This window comes from Tamandua tetradactyla, chromosome 4 (assembly GCF_023851605.1).
Source record: "Tamandua tetradactyla isolate mTamTet1 chromosome 4, mTamTet1.pri, whole genome shotgun sequence".
In the NCBI taxonomy this organism is placed as follows: domain Eukaryota; kingdom Metazoa; phylum Chordata; class Mammalia; order Pilosa; family Myrmecophagidae; genus Tamandua; species Tamandua tetradactyla.
In genome coordinates, this window is record NC_135330.1 from 165,067,641 (window position 1) to 165,091,125 (window position 23,485).

At 35.9% G+C, this 23,485-nt stretch overlaps 1 long non-coding RNA gene across 4 annotated transcripts in view; it reads left to right on the forward strand.

The window, feature by feature from the left end:
- LOC143681485 (uncharacterized) overlaps positions 1–23,485 on the forward strand; it is a 320,995-nt gene that overhangs the window by 58,016 nt on the left and 239,494 nt on the right. Inside the window, exon 2 of one of the 4 annotated variants that reach the window (XR_013174675.1) lies at positions 12,101–12,232. The exons of the other annotated variants lie outside the window; for them this stretch is intronic. This is a non-coding gene — a long non-coding RNA (uncharacterized LOC143681485). The remainder of the gene's footprint in view (positions 1–12,100; positions 12,233–23,485) is intronic. 4 annotated transcript variants of the gene reach the window in all.

The window sequence follows — 23,485 nt, forward strand, 5'->3', positions numbered from 1 at the left end:
TACCTTGTCTTTGGATATTAAGTGCTGCCACCTGGCTTCTGCCAACTTGGGATTCATTCATCCCCATTGTGTTTAAGGATTACAGCTCAGTGACAGCAGTTCCTACAGTAATATCTGACCTACAGAGAAGTGCAACTACAGAGCTCTTTAGGGTTGATGGCGCTAGTGTCACAAATTTATTTCTCACTGTTCTGGTAAAAGGTACATCATCCAGACATTTCTGGGGTGTAAGAGCAGGCTTTGCATGATAAATCCACTCTGACATTCTAATCTCTCTAAGCCTCTGCATCCTCTCATCTATATTATACCAGGGCAGTTCTGGCATTTCAACCTCAGGTAATGTCGGCCACCTTTTGATCCATGTTTCAAACAACCATGCAAAACAAACTGTTAATACCTTTTCTAACCCCTTGAACTATAACACTGAATGCAGAATCTGTGCTTAGTGGGCCCATATGAATAAATTCAGCCTGACCCAGCCTTATATTCCTCCCACCATTATCCCACACCCTTAAAATCCATTGCCACGTATATTCCCCTGACTTTTGTCTATATAAATTGGAAAATGCACAGACTTTTTGGAGTATAACGTACCTACTCATGTGTGATACTTCGTACCTCACCTTTATAGGACTGTTGCGACTTTAGTCTAGTTATCGGTCTGGAAGGAATGACGGGTGGTGAGGGTGGGTCATGAAAAGAATTAGAAATATATTCCAAGCCATTTGCTTCAGGGCATTCATTTGCAGTTTCATCTGGTGAAACAGGATTAATCACTCTAGAGATAATCCCTTCAGGTCGAGGTTGGGTGGCCAACTCCTCAAGGCAGGCTGAAGTTGGAGCGGCTATGTCCTCAGAGCAGAGTTTTACAGGGTTATGTAGAGAAGGCTCAGCATGACCTAGGGTTTCAATGTCTTCCCCGACATCATTATCAATCCATATGTCGCCATCCCATTTTTCAGGGTCCCACTCCTTTCCAGTCAATGCCCTCACCTTAACGGCAGACACCATGCAACATTGAGATTTCAGTTTATGTTGTAAAGTTGCTGCTCCAACAGTAAGATTCTGAGTCTGATTTTCAGAGATCTCAAGTCTACAGCTACAGGAAATAAAGTTTTCCTTTAGGATACTCATAGTAATTTCTACATCTGTTAGACGGTGCTTAAACTTCTCATTTAAAGGCTTAAGCTCATCCCTTTCATTCATTAATGTATCCAGTGTATCTAACAAGAACCAGCCAACATCTCTATATCTCTTATTTCTACAGAACTCTGTAAAGGCATCAAAAACATTATCCCCCAGAGCCTGGCTTGATACAAGTGGAGCATTAGGATAATCGAATGGTGATATTTTGACTATCTATTTTGCCAGCTCACTCCATGGATTGGGAATGTCATTCTGATTCTGGGACTCAGAATCCTTAGTGCCTTTGAGTCCAGTCAGAGTAGAAAACCATTCATAAAAACCCGTTTTTAAGGTTCTGTTTCTTAAGAACCACTCCTGGTACCAAATTGTATTAGTTACGATTCTCTAGAGAAACAGGAAACACTTGTAAATATAAAATTTATAAAAATGTACCATATAACCATGGGAACACAGAATTCAAAAGCTACAGGGCAAGCTGTGAAGCCAGTGATTCTGATGGAGGGTCTGGCCAAACTCCACAAGAGAGGCTCTCCGGTCGAAGCAGGAAGAGAGCCTGTCTCTTCTGAATCATCCTTAAAAGGCTTCCAGTGATTAGACTAAACATCACTCATTGCAGAAGACACTCCCCTTGGCTAATTACACATGGAATCAGCTGTGAATGCAGCTGATGTGATCATAATTTAATTCTATGAAATGTCCTGATTACAACAGACAGTCCAGCACTTGTCCAACCAGACAAACAGGTACCACCACCTGGCCTAATTGACACATGAACCTGACCATAATACATCTAATCTAACATCTCAATGTTATTATTTATATAGTATTTTTATTTATAACCATATCTTTAAGTATTGCATAGGATAGCAAAGCAAGAAACAAAAAAGGAAGCTGGTTGAGTAACGTTTACATATATGCTGTAGAATATTATATGACTATTAAACAGTACAGTATTAAGGATTAAAAATGTGTCAGATTAGTATGTCTCATGATTGATTTTAGTTAAAATGAGCATATATTAGTATAATCATTAAAAAGGAATAAATGACATACACCAAATAATTATTGCAATTTTATTTTTTGAAAATTTCAAGAATGTATGCCTTTATAATTCAAAAACAAAATATTCAGGCATATCCCTCTATATATTTTTTTCAAGTTTCCCTCCCAAACTAAGTCATGCTATATATATTGGTCTGCAAGTTGCAGTTTTCATTTAATATGTTATAGAAATCTTTCCATGGGAAATATAAAAGATATCTTAAAGTTTAATTTTTTTATGGCTACAAAATATCCATTATATGTATATGCCATATGTTATTGTACCACTTTACCATTGGTGGAGTTTTAGATTGTTTCCAAATTTTTGTTATCTTTATCAATGTTGCATTGAGCATACTTGTTTTAGATATGAACACATTTAAGCAGTTATTTCTCTAGGATGAAATACTAGGTATGGCATTGCTTGAAATGTAAATTTAATATTTTAATAGATACTGTCGAATTTCCTTGGGTTCAAATGATTCTTCAGGAATGTACTAGTATCACGTATATTCAGATGAAATATTTTCTCTCTTTTCATGATTTTGACTTTTCATTGTTGGGACCTGAAGATTAATAACTGTATTTTTTATTTAACGTGATTGAGTTTGAGAGGAACCACTGAATAAGGATGGTATGTAGTTTTCATTTGATGTTTTGCTCAAAACAGAGTGATGGCAAGTGTTAAATGGCAGCAAGCCTTTTATTTGCTCGTATGTAAAAAATGTACTTTGATATCCTCAGCTAAAAAGGTGAACTGAGGTGAACCTAAAATTATATTTCTTTTTTTATTCCCATTGTTTTTTTGGAGGGTTATTAATACTGTCGTTATCAAGGCATACTTTTTCTATGCATAGTCATCTTCTTAGAGCTATAGGACATTAAGCCGAATGAGTATGGAGCTCTTTTGGGGATGTAAAACCACTGGTTTTTAAATTATTGCTTTACTGAACCCATTATTAACCCCATGATAGCAAGTGGGGAAATTGAGAAAATGAGTTAATTTTTCAGAAATCATGAGAAAGTAATAGTGGTGCTCATACTAGGCCAGTGCTCTTGCCACCCAACCTTAATGGAGTTTTGTAAGACATTCTGAGGTCATTCATTAAATGCTGTCAGTGGGCTGTATTAGTTAGGGTTCTCCAGGGAAACAGAACCTATATGAGATATATGTATTATGAAAATATTATGAAATTTACTGTAGTAATTGACTTACACGACTGTGAGGATGGAAAAGTTCGAATTTTTTTGGGCAGGCCACAGGCTCATAACTCCAATGAAGATTTATGATGAATTCCCTGGGAGATGGAAATTCCTCCTTCTCACTGCTGATATTATCAGTTCTCCCTTTAAGGCCTCAACTGATTGGGTGATACTTCTCTTATTGGATACTTCTCTTTGTGAAGGCCATCTCCAGTTGATTGTAGATGTAATTGACCATAGATGCAATCAACTTACTGATGGATTAAGTCCATGAAATATCCTCACAGTAACAACAGGCTAGTGCTTGCTTGACCAAACAACTGGACACCATAACCTTGCCAAGTTTTGACTTATGAGCTTAGCTATCACAGTAGCCATAGTATAACATATTGTTGATTGTATCTACTTGCTGACTATCAGGAAAAAAATATTTGGTTATTGTTTATCCCAAGACTATTCTCTAAACTTATATTTTGCTATGAATAAGAATCCATCAGAATAGATGAATTTAGAAATAGTGGGTCTGAGAGTCATAAAAGTAGCTGATATCTTTTTTGGAGAATTTGTAGCCAAATCAGCAACATTTGGTTATAGAGGTGCCAGCATGTCCTTCCCTAGGTTCCTCAAGTGGCCCGAGCTACCTCCCTGGCCTCTTCTAGGGCTCCCTCTACCCCATATCCACAGCCTTTTATTTCCTCAATTCCTCCAATCTTCATCCAGCCTAGGGTAATGCACTTACTATTACAATTCCTGGTCATATTCTGTGCCTAGAAACTGCATAGTTCCTCCTCCTCAAGATTTAGTCCCGATTCTAGTGACAGTTCTTCAAAGAGGTCTTTTGTGACCACCCTGTGCAGTGGTGTCACCTTCAGCCCAAACTCAATCACATTGCCCTGTTTAATTTCCTTTGCTGAATTATCACTGTCTAAACCTATATGGTTTATTTGTTTGTTCATTGTCTGTCTCCCTCTAGTAAATTTTATCTTATGATGAAAGACCTTGTTGGTTTGTTCATTGCTGCAGAGTACAGTAGGTACTCAGTAAATTTTGTATTCAGTTAATGCATGTGCAGCCTTATGGAACACTGCTTGGTTGAGCTATTTCTCTTTCCACACATGTACTTTTTCTGTGGGGAAAGCTCTTTGTTAAATACTTGGGACAAATTATCAGAAAAAAATTTCGAAAGCAGAAAATAATTTAATTAAGCAGTAATTAAGAAAATAACAAATGTAAGCCAAGACATTCCTTTTACAAAATATTTCATATTGCTAAAATTCTAAACTTTGAATGTCCTTTACTCAATTCATGGTAACTGGTAGGGAAAGGAGGTATTTCTTCACAGCTGTCATAGACTGCTAGCCATTGTGGACCCACAGTCAACTTTGCCATCTTTGTTTTGCTCTGAGATGTGATCTTATGTCCCCAGATTATCCAGCAGTCCCCTTCCTTCATGCCCACAGCCTTAGTAAGAGTCAAGGAGAATAAATATTACTATAGTCCTATTTTTTTCCTATGTCAACAACTTAATTACCCCTTTTTATGTCATCATCATAATTATTGTCGTTATTTCTAATTTTAATATTATAGCTGTTATTGGGCTGGGGAGACAAATATCTGTTTTGTGCACTCCAGGAAATCTTATCACTATCAAACCTCAGTCGGTCCTGCCTTGCCCAATCACCGCCACTCCAAACCAGTACTTCTGGCTTCATATCAGCAGTGTCTCCCCCAGGAACTGTACGACACCTACAATCCTTAGCTGACTCTGTCTTGCTTAACATAAATTCATGTACAGTCGGCTTGTCTGATTCCAGTTTAGAACTTTGAAGGTTGAATTGGCTATTCCTGTTTTCAAAGAACAGAGATGTTTATTGCCTAAATGTCTTTTATGTTGTGAGATTGTCCCAAACCCTGGAAATATATTGGTTTCCATTATTTAATTAGGTAACGTTCTTAGTCCAAAGATTGTTATTTTCTTCTCTTCTAGGAAAAAGGATAAGAGAAAAGATTCTTTTTCTTAGGGAGGTAAGGCATAATAGGAGGTTGTCTTTATATTGTGTTAAGAGGAAATATGAAATTTTACATTCAGGTTGTATGGGATTCACCAACATGTCTATACGTTGCAGTGATATACTACTGTTTTTCTTTCACTTACCCTTTTTTCCTCAAGAAAGCATAAAACCTTTTATAGATATTAACTCTCAACAACCCCAGAAGAGGACATAAATGGGAACTGGAAAGAAGGTTACAGAAAGAATAGGCAACTTTCTCAGCATCACACCAGAAGCAAAGATGTTCTGGTAATTTCATAATATCCCAAATCAGAGCATTTTCTGATTAAGCAAGTTCATCCAACTTGGATATACCCTACTAATTTATAAACTTACATCAAAAGGAGATTTATCTGGTCGATTGCTGCCAGGCACATTAATCTGAAAATAACTCGAGGGTAAAAATTAAAAGCAAACTTTTTGTAGAATTTTTGAAATATTATAAATAAGGCATTCAATTGAAATACCACTGTTAGTTTAAATGCCTGGATATTATAGCAGCATGTATTAAAAAACCTGAAGTGATTATATAGATACTGGGGTGATTTGAAGTTGCGTATACCCCCAAAACCATGTTCTTAAATTTAATTCCTTCTTGGGGATGTGAACCCATCTTAAGTAGGACCTCTTAATGAGGTTACCTCAGATAAGGTGTGGCCCACCTCATTCAGAATGGGCAGCCAGATGCTAAACTTGAATGGAACCTGGAAGAAAAGCATTGCCTTGATGATGCCTTGATTTGGACATTTTCCTTGCTTCAAACCATGGGCAAATAAAATTCCCATTGTTTAACCCAGTCTATTTCATGGTATTTGCTTGAGCAGCCAAGGAAACTAAAATAAGCACATAGTAGGTACCCAACAAGTATTTCATCATTAAAAAAAATACCCATGAAAGTATATTTCCATTTTAGATTATTTGTCTATGGTTTAAAATTTTACATAATTTTATCTTATTTTCTTTAAAGGGTAAGTATTATCAGGATTTGATGAATCTCAATGTGTGCTGTATGTCTGTCTCTTTCAATAACAATGCTTCTGTACAAAATTAGAGAAAGTTAGGAAAATTCCCGAAATCTTATTCTGATTGTAGAATCTTGAGTATATGTGTTTAAGTTATGCAAATTTAGACATTTTTATATTTTCAGAGAAACACAAAGGGCACTCAGTTTTGAGAATGGGTTCTTGTTCTAGTTTGCTAGCTGCCAGAATGCAATATACCAGAAACGGAATGGTTTTTAAAAAGGGGAATTTAATAAGTTGCTAGTTTACAGTTGTAAGGCTGAGAATATGTCCCAATCAAATCAAGTCGATAGAAATGCCCAATCTAAGGTATCCAGGGATAAGATACCTTGGTTCAAGAAGGCCGATGAAGTTCAGGGTTTCTCTCTCAAGTGAGAAGGCACATGACGAACCGGGTCAGGGTTTCTCTCAGCTGAATGGGCACATGGCAAACATAGCATCATCTGCTAGCCTTCTCTCTTGGCTTCCTTTCATGAAGCTGCCTGGGAGGCGGTTTCCTTCTTCATCTCCAAAGGTTGCTGGCTGGTAGACTCTCTGCTTCTCGTGGCTGTCATTCTCTGCTCTCTCAGAAATCTCTCTTTCTCCAAAATGTTTCCTGTTTTATAGGACTCCAGAAACTAATGAAGACCCACCCAAATGGGTAGAGACATGCCACCAGCTAATCCAGTTTAACAACCACTCTTGGTTAAATCACATCTCCAGGGAGATGATCTAATTACAGTTTCAAACATTCAGTACTGGATAGGGATTAGAAGAAAAGGCTGCCTTTACAAAATGGGATTAGGATTAAAACATAGCTTTTCTAGGGTACATACATCTTTTCAAACCAGCACAGTCCTAGATGATATGTTATGTCCCAGAGTTTGGGTTATTTTATCCTTTCCATTGGCTGCTAACTTTTTGGAGGTTAAAGAGGACAAGAAGTTGGGAAGCAGGAGGACTGGGGTGGAGTGCACTGAATTATAGATCTAAACCAGGTTTGCTACTTTAATGGTGACGAATTCTATTATTGTACATGGCAAACTCACATGTTCAAATAATAGTATTTCACTTTTCATTCCTCTATAAAGTAAATGACTAGATTAACTATTGAAAATATATTTTCTTTCTCCAGAATCCAATGAGAGAAGAAAATTCACCAGCTAAATTTATTAACTTGTACCGCTAAAGCAGATGGTATGATAGGGGAATATTGATTTTTTTATACTGACACAGCAGCTGATAACTTATTTTTGGTTTGACTTAATGTATAAACTGTGAGTTAGGTCGAGGGATTTTTATGCCATTTTGTACTGGCTTATCCTGGACTTTACAAATCCAAATATTGACTTTTCAAAAAAATGTTTTATTTAACCCATTGGGGGTTTTCGTAAGACAGCCACAGATTTTCCTTAAAATCTTGGTCCCCTTGTACATGTTCTTGTTATATATTTGCCATCATGTCCCCATAAAAAGGGCATGACTCAGTATTGAAATGCTCCTACTGCTAAGTCCACAAATATTACTCTTTGTGTGGTTCCCATATTCCTTTGCTCTTTTCTCTGAATTTGCTGAGGATGTATTTTTAACTGTTTTTTCTGTCTAGTCCTAAAGATTCTGCTTTGTGTTTCTGTGTGGTCCCTTTTTTCCTACCTGAGTTATGACAGTTGAGGGGAGGACCAAGGTAGGTGAATTCATGTCTCTAGCCCTCTATGCTGTAGCTAACTTCAGCCTCAATACAGGACATTTTGATGTTGGAGAATAATGAACCCAGTGTGTATCTGTCTCTCTCCATAACAGCATCCCACTAAAAAATTAGAGAAAATTTAGAAAATTCCTGGAATCATTTTTGTTTGTGATCTAGCACATATGTGATTCAGTTATGTATAGTTACTCATTTTTATATATTCAGAGGTAGGCAAAATTCATTCAGTTTTGAAAATCGGTCCCAAATGCTACATTTGGATATTTTGATACTGAAATATTATTCTAGAACATGAATGTCACAGACCCCTGTGTTTTTATGTTACCGATTATACCTGCCTTGATTAAGTAGGGTTCTTTTATTCTCTTTTTTATTGTGAAATATTTTATACCTACAAAAAAAGTACGTAGAGTAATGTAGCAACACCCATGTACTTACTCCCTAGTTTAAGAAATAAAACAGTAAATACAGTTAAAGTTCCCTGTGAGCCCTCCCAGACCTGATTACCTTCTTTCCCCAAGAGGCAATTACTATTATGATTTTGATGTGATCATTTCCAACATACTTGTATACTTTTACTACATATACATGTATGTCTAAATAAAAAGTGGGATTGATTTGTGTGTTGTTAAACTTTATAAAAAGACATCATGATGCATATAAGACTTTTACATCTGCTCTTTAGCTCAGAAATGTTTTATTTAACCCTTTGGGGTTTGAAGCTTAGTCACATGACTACATATAGATCTAGTATATTTTTATTGCACTATACTTTTGCATTGGATGAGCGTATTAGCATTTACCCTTTCTCTTGTTGATGAGCATTTAGATTTTCCCAGTTTTTTGCTCTCACAGGCAATGATGCAGGATAGATTTCCATGTGCATAAGCATGTGATTTTCTCCAGGACTTTTACCCAGGAGCGGGATTTCTGGGTTGTAAGGCATGCACATCTTTAACTTTACTAAATATTGACGAATTGCTCTCCAATTTATGCTTGCATCAGCAGTGTATAAGAATTCCAATTGCTCCACAGCCTCACCGGCAATCATATTAGACTTTTAAATATTAATTTTAATTGTCAATCTGGTGCATACAAAGTGGTATCTCATTGTATTTTCATCCATTGTTCCCTGAAACTCATGAGGTCAAGCATCTTTTTGTATGATTATCAGTCATTTGAGTTTTTTCTTCAACGAATTACCTTTTAATGGCATTTGCCTTTTTTGTTAGAGCTGGTGATGTTATTTCTCTTATTGATTTGTAAGAATTCTTTATATATTTCAGGTTTGAGTCTTTGTTACCTGTATAGAAAATATCTTTCTCCTATTCTATAGCTTCCTTTCCCTTCTGTAATGGTGTCTTTTTTTTTTAATAATTTAATTTTTTTATAATTATAATTTTTACATTTACTCTATTTTATCAGTCTTTTACTTTATAGATTCTTGTTTAAGCTATCACTCACTAACTGAAGATCCTTAAGAAACTCTCCTAGGGTTGTGTTGTCTGCTCTTTCATTTCTGTAGTTTGTAATTTGGTGAATACTTCTACTTTTATAATCTTGTAGACCATGTATCACTATTTTATAAGTATGTATCAATCATCCAGGATCCAGAATTCTATCATTAACGATTTCCACACAAAACCAGTTTATACTCAGCGTTTTTATGATTTATTAACTTTTGAAAGATTCTGTTTGGGGGTTGGGGTGAGTAGGGGCTGTGGTAAGGAAGAATTACGTGGAGGGGCAGTTGCTTACACAGCCCACCAAACCCTTAGGAAGTGTAATCTTGTTCCCTTGACCTCTGGATTTCTGATAAATGCAATTTCATCATTTTATTACTATTAAAAGAAATTTTATTAGTTTTAGAGGATTAGTCTCTAAGAGTGGGCCATCTATCCTCCAAAATCATTATCTTAAAGGAGCTTTTGAAATTCTATGGGTGCACATTATTGTGGGCCTAGAACTGGGAGAAATTGAACTAAATCTGGAGCTGTGAGTAGGCAATGCGCTTAGGTCCTGGATATCTCTCCAGATAGCATAATTAGGAAACATTCAAATAGGAAACATGTCTACCCCTAAAAATTTAAAGTAGATATCAAGTAGACAAAGTTTAATCATTTGAAAATAAATGAAGGTGATCACTGTAACTTCATAGCAAAATAAAGAATCCGAGATTTAGACCATTCATATGCAAGTGTGTTCTGAGAGAGAAGCATGTTGTTTAGAATGTGAAATGAGCAATGACATGTATTTAGTTCCAGCCCATATGTAGTTTGTTTGACAGATTGAATTTAATCTCTGCCCTTTCTCTCATCCCTGCTCCATCTCCAGAACCATTTTACAAGAATAGAGGGTGGTGGTGGGGGGTGGTAAGGAGGAGAGGTTAACTACATGGGAGTACAGAGACAAGGAAGGTTTGGGGATGGGATGAGGATGGGAATAAAGGCAACTTGTTTTTTAGGCTCTCCATCTCTGTTTCAAAATGTCTGCATCACAACAGCAGTTTCAAAATGTCATGCATTCCTGTTTTGTCAGATTTGCCTTGCTGCATGTAAGCAATATGCTCTGAGGAAGCAGGGACTCTTTTTCATTGATGTGTCATGGGTCTATGTATGGCTTTCAGATTACCCAGTGATTAGCAATTCTTGATTGTTAATGTGTTTGAGATACAAATTGGGTAGCTTAGAAAAAAGATTACTGGTCATTCCATTAAATTGAATTCTAGATGTGAACTGCTGACGGCAGTGGGTTTATTCATTTAAAGAAATTTTGCCTTTCCCAAGGGCTGCCAGTCAAAATTATTCCTCAGTGATCTAAAATTGTATGTACTTTTTTACAGTAATGTGAAAAATGAATATTAGAAAATAATTAAAAGGGAGTTAAAAAATGGGAGTTTAAATTTTCTTTCTTATCAAAATGCTTTATTACTTTGTAGTCTAATATTTTTTGTTGTTGAAAGTAGCTTTTATATTGGATTTTTTTCTGTTTTTAATTTTTTTCTTTTCTCTTTTAAAAATCAGAGTAACATGCTCATTGTAGTGGTGCAAAGAAGTGTTGAAGTATAGTGTTATTAGGACAGGGGCTGTGGGGTGAGATCAGGGTTCTCAGTTTTCAGCATTGTGTCCTTGGGCAAATTACTTGACCCTCTGAGTCTTAACTTTATCTTTTTAATGGGTTCATAATATCTACACACAGAATTGTAAAAATTAACTGAGATGACTGCTGCACTGAACAATTTGTAACTATTGTTACTGTAGCCTGTTTATGGGAGGTAGTATGGCATAGTAGTTAAAAGCATGTATTCTCCTGCTGGACTTCTGGGGCTCTACTTTTGCCGCTTGCTAGCTGTCTTATCTTGCACTAGTTATTTAACTTCTCAGTTTTTCAGTTTCCTCATCCATAAAATGGCACCAATAATACTACTTGATTCCTTAACATAGTGTTGTTCTGAGAATTATGTAATTTGATCTACTTAAATGACAAAAAAATACCTACTACGTAGTAAGTAAATTTTAGTCAGCTATTATCACTGCCATACAACTTCTAGGCCATCAGTGCTGACATTGTAGCATATTTTAATTGCTTGCATAACAGGTAAATATTTGTTTTTCCACATAAGCCAGGTCCTTTCCCAAGTGAAAGCAGTTCTTTAATGCTGCATAATATTCTACTGAATGGGTGCACCATAATTCACAGAGCTGTCGCCTCAATATTGCCCACTCTGTTTTTCTCTCCTTGCTTTTGTTTTTGCTCTGATAAATAATATTTAGTGAAATATGCTTATACCTTTGTTTAATTTTATTTCCTAAGGGTTGAGTTTTATCTTAATTTTTACAGTGTTGCCTGTATATAGAGGGTGGAAAATAATGAAGTAATTAGTTGCCCATAGGCTCAGTAACCAGACTAATACATGCTAATTATTGCTATATTTGTTTTATATTTCCTATAAGGAATAATATGCCAGTGTGGAGTAGGGAAGGAAGGAAAGAAGTGATGGAATGTAGACATACCTGACAGACAGCTATACTTTAAGTAGAGTTGGAGGTGATCTCTATCTCAGTCCCCTCCTTCCTGCTATAGAGGTAACCACTGCTTTAAAGTTGGTATATTCCCATTCTATCTCTAATTTGCTAATTTTTTAGCATATGTGTATACATGCCAAATGGATATATTGTGTTATTAAAATGTTCATAAATGATGTTACATTGTGGGTATCCTTTTGCTGTGTGCTTTTCCTCATTTAACATTATAGTCTAAATATTTGCCCATGTTGATACTTTTAGATTTACTGTGTTCATTTTGAACTGCTGCATTATTATTCAGTTTTTAAGTTTGTAACATAATTTATTTATCCATTTCCCAATTGTTGAGCATTTAGCAAGTTCCCAGACTTTCTCTATTACAATAAAAAAGAGCAATGGATTTACATGTACACATATTCTAAATCACATATGCAATAACTTTTCTAAAGTATAAACCTAGAAGTGGAGTACCAGGATACAGAGTTTGTACCTTTTTCACTTTATTAGGTACTACTGATTGTTTACCAAAGTATACAGATTTGTGTTTCAACTGGAGTTTATGAATGTTGTTTTTCCTACATTTTATCCAATTTGTAATTCTGTTAAAACATAATTTTAACATTTTAAATATGATAGCTATGAAGTACTATTTCACTTATTGTAAATTGCACTTCCCTCATTATTTGTGATAGAACATGCTATCATTTGTTTATTAGCCATTTGACTTTCCTCTCTGCTAATTGTCTACTAATAGATTTTACTCATTTTGTGAATCCTCCCTCTATTGATTTGTAGAACTTGTTAATATATTGGCTAAATTCTTAAAGGGAGAATTACCTAATCAAAGTAATAGCATCCTTTTAAATGCTTTTCGTATTTATTGCTAAAAATGTGTCAATATCTATTCTTATTAGTAAAACATGAAGTGGATCATCTTATCACCACCTTAACAACATAGATATTATGTAAACTATTTGTGATTTGAATTTTTAAGTAATTAATGATGCTGGATATTTTTCTCATTTGTTTATTGCTATGTTTATTTTTTTCTTTTGCAAACTATGATCTTTGTTCAAATTATCTAATGAAATATCTTGTAATAATTGCCACAATTTTTCCCAGTTACCATTAATTATTTTTACTCAGAGTAATATTTGACATAGAAGAAATATAATATGTTTTATACAGTCAAATCTATACATTTACTTGTTTTGAGATTTCTACATTAATTTTATTTTGGGGGGGTACATGTCTGGGGATTGTCTCCTGCATGGAAGATGAGCATTCTACCACTGAATCACCCGTGCACCTGAGATTTCTACATTAATTTTTAAGCTTAGACAATCCCTTTCCCTCAGGTGATCAGATAACAGTCACTTGCATTTTCTTTTGCACCCTAATTTTTAAAAATTTATAAAAAATTTTATTCAACACAAATCTAAGCCATTTTCCTTAAATATTGTGAACAAGTTTACAAATATTTGAGAAGAATCTTCCCAACTGCTGTGTAACCAGAACTTGCCTGAGCCTGACTTGCTTTCCTAAAGTGCGTCTCAATAAATTAGTTTTGATTTAAATTATAACAGTGATTAGAACATTTCCTTTTGAAGCTTAATAAAGATAGATGAAATGTAGAAGTTATTGTAAGGGGTGTCCTTCCTTAAACAAACAAAAGCTGACCTTCTACAATAAGGACGTGTACCCATGAAAAGTTCCTTACTCTGTTCCCTGGAATTTCATTTTCCCCTTGGCATATTTCACTTGATTTCTCTTGCCACCATCTTGTCCTTTCCCACTTATTATCCTGGCATAAATGTGGATGGTCTGTTATTTTCTGTTTCCTCGTTGCACATTGAGACAAGTCACAGTTTGCAGAGGGACTTTTTTACTACAAATGAAGGGAATCAAAAAAGGAAGGAAAAAGGCAAGCAGTCTAATTTATTGTCAGCCATTGCCATGTGTGTTTGTCCTGTACTCTGCACTTTTTTTTTTTTTTTAACATGGGCAGGCACCAGGAATTGAACCCAGGTCCTCTGGCATGGCAGGCAAGCGTTCTTACCTGCTGAGCCGCCATGGCCTGCCCCAATCTGCACTTCTGCTCCTAGCCCCTGACTCCCATAATCCCCTCCATCCTGCCTCAGTCTAGGAGCAGAATATCAGGGAGCAAGACTGAAGTCAGCAGTTTCCCAGATCAATAGAGAAGAAGCAGTTTTTGAACACCATGTCTAGTCTAAGAAGCTAGGAATCTGAGTTAAGAAATAAAGGATAGAGGACCTCTAGCATTTAATGAAGAACAGGATTGTACCAGGTATTTTACATATGCATTATAATTTACATTATAATTGAATTCTTCCCCAAACTGCAAGATGGGATTTAATATCCTCATTTAATGGATCAGAAAACTGAATCGCAGAGAATAAAGTACTATGCCAAAGGTCATGACTGTCTGTTGATGGTACAACCAAGACTATCTTTACTCTCTGTCTTTCTCCATCAGAATGTAATCTCTATGATATAATAAGAACACTTAGCAAGGACTTCACTTGTTTTTTCTCATTTAGTCCTCAATAATCAACTAAGTATGTTCTATTCTATTCTCTGTCTTTCTTTCTCTCTCATAATCATCATCGTCATCTACTTATTAGTTTATAAATGAGTAAACTGAGATCATCATCGTCATCTACTTATTAGTTTATAAATGAGTAAACTGAGGCATGGAGCGGTTAAATAAATTCTCCAGGATTTTACAGTAGAACAGGAATTTGAAACCAGACAGTTTGACTTCAGAGTCTGTGCTGTTAACAACTGTTATACTGCAGAGAAGCATATATGGATGCTTATGGATGTATGTGGATTTGTTTATATTTCTTTGTCCATCTTATTTATTGCTATATTTCCAGCACATAGAATAATGCCTGGAACACAGTAGGTGTTTAATAAATATTTGCTGACAGAATGAATAAATTTATATGAGTTAAGGCTCCATTAAGAAAGAGATAGCATTCTTAAAGTAATTCAAATTGGATAATTTATAAAATGACTTATTTTGAAGATACAAGATAGAAGAGCCACAGGATAATTTAGGAATTCAGGACTGGCAGCAGTGGGGCTCTTTACCATCCTTTGTCCAAAGGAATAAGGGAAGGGAGAGGTTACTGAAACCAGAAGGAGAGAGTTGGTAGAGCAGGTCACACTGAGAGTATTGGTGATGATCAGATGAAGGACACAGCAGTTAGAGGGGACCCTGCAAGAGGAGGCCAGGAGAATAAGTAGCCAGGCTTCACTCTTCTCCTTCCCTCTGATCTCCTGCCAGGGTTCCCCATCTTCCAGACCCAGAAACCAGGGGACAAGGGAGCCCTTTGATAGAGTCTGTACAGGTCAGCTTCCAGGGCAGAAAGGAGGATAGGTGTGAAGGGCAGAAGGAAGAGCCCTAGCACAGAATGCTATGTACAATGCCTCTCTCTCTGCACTGATCTGACTGTTTTCAGGGCATCACATTTCCTCTGCAATATACCCATAAACTAGTATCAGAAACCAACTCACTGAGACCCATATGGGAAGAAGACAAGCATTAGGAATAAGTTGAAAGTCAGTAACTGCAGGAGACAGACCCCAAGGAAGAAATGTGCCATGGTCTGACTTAGTTATGAAGGGCATCTGTTCAAGGACTAGGATTTAAGAAGCATCTGAGTATTTTCTGTCTTATGCTATGTAATATTATTTGCTGCTGTCCATCACTTGACAGATGGGCTTTTCTGGTGCTGAGTCAAGCCTGAATGTGCACCATTCTTTCTTCATTATGCCTTTGACTGCTCTTGGCAGGCACAATCTTTATAACTAATTTTGTTTTTACCTCTAGCCCCCAGCCCACATTACTTCTCAGTGGATGTTGTTAGTCAAGAACCTAGAGTTGTTACCCATAATTGGGTCTGCTGTATCTTGTTCTGTTTCCCATAAAGGCACCATGGTTCACTGAGCCATGCCCTCACAGGGCTGTATCTTCTCATACAGAGGTGTCCTTGGGGCCAGCCATGAGCTCCAGAAAGGGCACTGTACATCTTTCCTTTGGATCACTGGCCTGAATTCAGACTCCTCGAAAGTAAATGTTTTCAGAACTATGTTAATTTGAATAGCTTACCAGGCTCATGGATGGTCTTATTCTTAAAGTGCCCACTGTACATATTTTCCCTGTTAAGTTCTTGGCATATTTTTTTCCTTCTCTTTTTGTCCATTTTCCCTTCAATATAGTCTTATCATCCTTGCTAAAGGATTTTAAAGATGGGACAGCTGTCACAAACAAGTTGATATGGTTGATAGTGGTTACAAAAGCTGTAATTTTGTGCTGATTATTTCGGACGACTATATTTTGAGCCACATTCCTTTAATATGACGTGGTGAAGAAAAGCACGAGTGGTGGAGGTGAACGACTTGGGCTCACATTACCATAGAAAGGATTCTTCAACTCTAGCAGCATCATTCATTCATTCATTGTTCCACTCAAAGAAAAAAATATTATTAAATGCATCCTAAGTACCAGGTCTATTTATAGGCTCTAGAGATTTGGAGATAGACAAGGCAGACTATTCCGTTACCATCTTGGAGTATATTCCTTTATAAGATGGTAGGAATAATGTCTATCTTGTAGGGTGGTTTTTAGGATAAAATGAGATGATACATGTAAAATGAATGACACAGAATTTGGCACATAGTTGTTGCTTAATGAATCTTAGAAGTCATCCTTTCCCTGTCGGTAATAACATGGTATCAGATACATTTAAGGAAGCTTTGAGAGATCTTTTAAAATAGACAATCTTAAAGCATCATTAAACTTTTACATTTTATGATTTGGTCCTATGGCTTTTAAGTTGTAAAGGAAGAAATGTGTTTAAGGGTGTAAGAACAGTTATCTTTCAGGTATCTAAAGTCACCTCTTTAATTCTGCCACTTAAATAGTTTTAATTAGGGTGGTGATTCTCCTTTTTGCTAAACTATCAGCTTATTTGAGCAAGTAAGCAAGGTTGTTTGTGATGATCTGCTTTATATGCACATTTTATCTAAAAATAAAACAAACTGAAAAACATTATTTTAACTTCTTTTCCTATTAATAGCTCACATCCCCTAATAAATTTGTGACCTTTTTTTTTCTGGTCCATGATGTCTATAAATTCATATGCTAGATATCTAAGCCATATGAAGTAAAATTTCAAAGATGTCTCACTGGCTTCTTGAGTTTAATTCTGTAATTGTTGTGGGATGAAGAGAAACTAGGCTTGGGGTAACTAGGTGAATGTCCTAAACAAAGCCTGTTCAGCAGAGAGCAAACAGGAAAGCAACGAATGGTAGGCAGCATGGGATAGCACGGGTAAGCTAGTGACCTCCAGACTCTAGCAGGGCAAGAGGTCATCCCCCAAATCTCATGGATCATAAGGAAAAGTGGACATAGACACATGGCTTCCTGCAGATGGATTGTCTATCAGCAAGATTACATGTGTTAGGGTGCTAGGATGCAAAGCTGGATAAGACATAGCTCCTTGCATCAGGCTATTTGTCTCATTAGCATGTATGACTGAAAAATATGATTATATGTCCCCCCTCAAAATGGAAAAGTCAGTCAACTTTATTTACAATATTAAATTTCCTTTCAGGATGATAAATTAGAGTCATTTTTAATTTTATAATTGATTTTAAAGGGCCGAACTATATAAACTGTTTGCATGTTGACTTTAAAATTATTCAAATCCTGGAATACAAATGGTATTGTCAACAGTATGATTGGATAAAATCAAGGTTATTTTTCTGTAGGCAACCATAGCACACCAATCAAATTCTTTATTTAAAACATCGTAAGACAATCTAGAGATACTGAAGTAAATAGGGTTTTCTTCCTGGCCAAGTTATGATTTAAACAGAGGATAAATTGATTTCTTTTTGAACAAGGCACAAACCACATAACGCAAAGAATAAATAAAGGCCTTGAAATGGACTTTAATAATTTCTGGGCCTTATAAGATGTCTGTGTTGAGAGGTAATGAGCAACATTTATTATGATACAACATCAACTTCATTTTCCCTGGACTGAAGATTAATACCACAGGAAATTAAAGAACATAGTAAAGCTCAAAGGAAACCGGAGGCAAAGTAGCTAGGCCAAGGTCAATGTCTGAGCAAAGAGCTACCAACAGTACTAAACTTTCCTTAATGAAAATTGCCCACTGAACTAATATCCAGGGTAAATGGGCTTCGTTGTTTTGCTGTGTTGCTGGAGGATTTCTCTTTTGGAACACTGCGGCTTAAATAGGACCATATTATTCAGTTCTACAACTAGTAATTGCTCCAATGGCTGAATCAGTAATGGAGTAATCAAAATGAATTTATTTACAGAACTATTTTGTACTGGCGAATTTTAGATGAATAATGAGGCAGTTTAAAACATGGGACTTCTAGACCATCTATTTCTTTGTTTTTCATCCCTTTCCTTTCAGAGACCCATTGTATCATTTATCTGGAATCAGTTAGTTTAAAGATAGGACTCTGTTGTGGGAGGGGGATAGCTTTTCTTGTAGCTAGTGTATATTTTTTTCAGTTGGGTTTATGGAGATGATCTTGGTAAAAGGTGTCAAACGTAGATTTTCTGTAGTACTGTTCTATCTCGAAACTGCAGAATTGGCGATGTTATGTATTTTAGTTTGGGAATGAAATGTGATTGTGTAATATGCTTAAGTATTTGCTTAAGATTTATAGGATATGTTTGTGTGTTAAGTAACCTCTTATTTTTGTGAGCTATGTTTGTTTTAGAATACTTTGTTTCATCAAAGCAAACAATATTTTTTCCTGATTTACATTTTCGGTACTAGTATGTACAGGACAACCAGAACAAGAATGGGATAAATCACAGGTGAAGCTGGAGGAGGGAAGCAGAGACAGAAAGGAGGATCAGTCAACCTTTCTTTGCAATGGGAGAGGTGATAGTGGCCACTTAGCAAGTGCCCTCCCTGCTAAGATGGCCTCAGCTACACAGCCAGACTTGATGCATTGCTTGGTAGCCAGTCTCTAGAAAAGGACAGTCTTGTTCCAATGACCTTTGTGATATGGCTGCCCCCACGTGGCTGAAACCTCTCCCTGACACCCGTTCTGCTGATTTAAGCTGCAGGATTGGCAGGGACGAGATATGCAGAGCACCTTTCTTATGCCCTAGTATGGGCCTGAACCCAAGGACCCATTCTGACATTCATAGACAGGACCAGAGCAATTGCTTTTGGAATAGGATACCTATATTTTGAAGAGACACAAAAGAACTCCATCGATGTTCTTTCTGGAATGAATGCAGGGGAAAAAGCTTTTCTGTTTTTTATTTTGTAGATTATTCCTTTACCTTGAGGAGTGGTAGGAGAAGGAAGAAGATTGTTTAGATGTTGCAATAAAAGATATCCACTGCAATTCCTGGCGATAACCATCTCACAGACCCTACTAGTTGCTACCATAAAAGGTCAAAAATGCTGTCTTTGAATATTTAGTTTTGGGACTTCTCTTCTCTCTTCTCCTCTCTCTCTTTGTCCATTTACAGAGTATAACTTAATTATCTGTAGGTAAGCATGACTCAGCCTAATAGCATAGAACTGCCCATCTTAGTGGCACACATAACTCCTTTTACAAGTTACCTGTGGCTTTTCAAGATGTTTAAATTTCTGTGTTAGGATACAGGCCTCTCCGGGGCTTCCTGTTAGCTTGTGGTTCTTGAGGCTGATGTTGTACCAGGATTCCAGAGCCTTGTGGTTCTTGAGGCTGATGTTGTACCAGGATTCCAGAGCCCAGTACTGTGAGCCCTGCTGGTTTGGACAGGAACAGTAAAATGTTAAAGCCTACTCCAAATTCTTACTTGAGAAATTTGAAATTAGTTGCTTGGCACCTTTTAGAAATTAAAAGGAAACAAACAGAAACAAAACCCTTGGAGTTTTATATATGTTCATATTCCTATGTTCTGGGGGAATTATAAATTACCTTTGTTTTAGGATAAAAGAATGTAGGGTTAGAGATAGCCAATGTTTGACCCAATGTCATAGTACCAGCTAATTTTTTGCTGATTCCCTAGACCAGTGATCTGTCTACAGAATTCTTTTGGTAAGAATCTTACACTCTCTAAAATGAATGTCTGCTCCATTATCCATTACTTAGATTTCTTTTAGGCCTTTCTGAAATAATTTGGGCAGACTTTTATGTTTGTTTAAATGGAGTGTGTTTGCCTTGTTACTGGGTTTGCATTTAATTTTTCCAAAGGGTAATTGAATTATTCTGAAGTTGAATGCATGGTTTATGCACAGCAATATATTAACTTGTAAGTTGGCAATTGAGGGAGTCACTAAGAATAAAACATTTCCTTGAAGCATCGTAAGTAGTTTGGGAGCTTAAAATGTGAATTTTGATCACAGAAGCCTTTGTAGACAGTAGATTTAATTGGCTGTACCTGACAGGTATTCCCATATGCAAAGCCGTTTGAGAAGTAAATGTGTATCAGATCAAGTTTGGCCTAATTAAATTTTCTGGGGAAATAAATTAGTATGTAGAACTGCTGATGCTAGGCTGTTATTACAAATTACCTACACTAGGAGGTGCAAACAAGAGGTTATACTGGGTATATTCCTTTTGGAGAACTGTAAAATGAATTATTAAATAATTTCCAAAATTTGTAAATGAAGGAAAACATCAGACTTCAATATTCTCAGTCATGTTTCTTCCCAAAGTGGGAGATTTTTATTGGAAATGAACACCATACTTTCTAATATTTTTCTAACTAAGTAGATGTGATTATTTTAGTTAATTAGGTTGAATGTGTCCCTCTTTTCTTTTTTTTTTTAATTGAGGGAGCAGAACTAGAAACAGCGCAATATATCTTAAAGTCCTTGTAATCCATCTCTGCTGACATCAGGATATCACTTATATGGCATTTTATTTTATGATTGTTTACTTTCCTGTAATAAGTGAACAGTTTACAAGCTGTCATTTTTCTTCTATATTAGCTCTCTCTGGCAACACTGTTTACTTAGATTTTTTGGTTTTCATGTCTAATCTTTCTCTTTGTAAACAACTGAAATTGATGATTAATAAGTTTCTTAAGATGTAAGTAAAAAGAAAAAAAAAGTACTTCATTTGGAAAAAATAAAACAAAAGGGGAACCTAAAAGAGCAAGAAGACTTTCTAGAAAAGTAGCTTCTAAGCATGCAGTCATTTAATGTAGAAAGTCCTGGGATAAAAGCGTTAAGGAATTTGGTTTATTGTCTTTCCCTAACTGGCTAATCTTTTTTTAAGTGTTTTTTTTTTTTTTTTTTTTGAGCCTTTGGGCTTCTGTTGTCTCCTCACTAATACTGGGAATAATGAGGTTTAAGTGAAGACATACTGGAAGTGTCTCTTTAGTGTAGGATAATTGCTCTTGGAGAGGGCATGGCACTCTGAAAAATTGATTTGATGTACTAATTAAAATAATTTAGAGCATTTAAAAACAACTAACAAATGGATTTGTATATACTTCAAAGGGGAAGGAAATACCTTGAAGAATTTCATGATTTAGATGAAGAAGTTAAGAGTAATAGGATTTTCTGTTTTGGTTGTGTTATTTATATTCTGGTTAATAAAAAAAAAGTTCAATCTCTCCGAAACCAATACTATTTAGATGGTACAGTACACTCTAGTTTCCATTTCTACCCTATGTATATATATATAGTATACTGTTTTTCTGCTTAAAGAAATATAATGTCACCGTTATGTCCTTGGGGACCTTTCATTTGGATAATCACTATGATATGGATGCACATTTATGGCACATGCATAGAGTAAAATGAAATATTAAACAAGGATGCAAAAGGTTATTTTTATCAGTTTATTATAGGCAAAATATTTTAGCTATAGCGATCATTGATAGTAGCCAACCAATCTTGACATCATTCACATTAATTTTTTAATCTCTAAATGGTATTGGTTTCGAGGAGATTGCACTTTTTTTTTATTAACCAGAATATAAATAACACAACCGAATCTCTGGGAAGTAGCTTTTTGATGCTCGATAGTGATTTTACCTGTCTAGTGTTCTGTTTGAATAATTTTATCATATTTAAAATTGTGACTGGTTAAATTCATGATTGTGGGGATTAACTGTTTTTTATCTTGTCAGAAAACTAGAATCTTTTTAGCCAATCTCTTTCGAATAATAAGCCTAAAACTCTTGTTTTGCAGGATCCCATATTTCGTAGCCTCCATACAAAGGTCAAGATAGGGTTTAGTTTTTAAGTATGGGTGTTCTTAAAACATCAGAAACATTTCTTCTTGTCAATATACTATATTTCATACAATCTTTGGTATACATATTTACCCATCTTTTGTTCTAAAAATAGGCACTTAATAGAATTTGTGGAGATCCAGCAGAACAACAGTAATCAATTTGATCTGGCCTCTAAAACAGGTGTCATTTTGATGAATGGTCCTAATTAAGTAGAGATTTCAGGTAGGCAGCTGATTGAGTTAATATGTTGGCACCTACATGGCCCCAGACAAGTACAGATGCTACAAAGATGTAAAGGCAGTGCTTTATTAACTTAATTGAGTCTCCAAGTTGTGCATCTCACATTGTTTGATCAAGGAATCTCTGTGCTGTGTTACCACTGGTTTTAACTTTCATTTATTCATGATGTTGCAGGAGGTAAAGTCAGCTCTGGAAGTTTTAGCTCTTTCAGGCCATTTTTTACTGATCCCTATCCTGCAGTGACAGACAAGTACAGAAAAATGATTAATTAGACAAGAAGCCTCATGTTTCCAATCCATGATTCATATTCCTTCTCCACAACATGGATTTAAACTGCTGGAAACAAAGCTCTTTGATATCTTCTTACATTAATTTCATATAGCTTGCTTAGGTAAAGAATATGCAGGATACCTTAACTGCTTACTTTTTTTCACATTTAAAACTACTTTTAAGTGGGTGCAAGGGTAGTTCAGTGGTAGAGTTCTCACTTGCCATGCAAGAGACCCTGGTTTGATTCCCAGTCTATGCACTTCCCAAAAATCAGACAAAAACAAGCAAAACAAACAAACAAAAATTCAACAAACGATGCTGCAATAATGGGATACTCACATGGAAAAATAATGAAATGTGATCCCACATACAGCATACACACACACAAAAAACACTTTTAGTGTGAAATGACATAGGGGCATGAACTTCTTTCCTGAATTTATGTTGCCATGTGATCTTACAGTATTAGATGATTCCATGGACAGTTCCACAGTTGGGTACCCAAAAGACTTGTGAGTTCTTTTTTTTCTCTA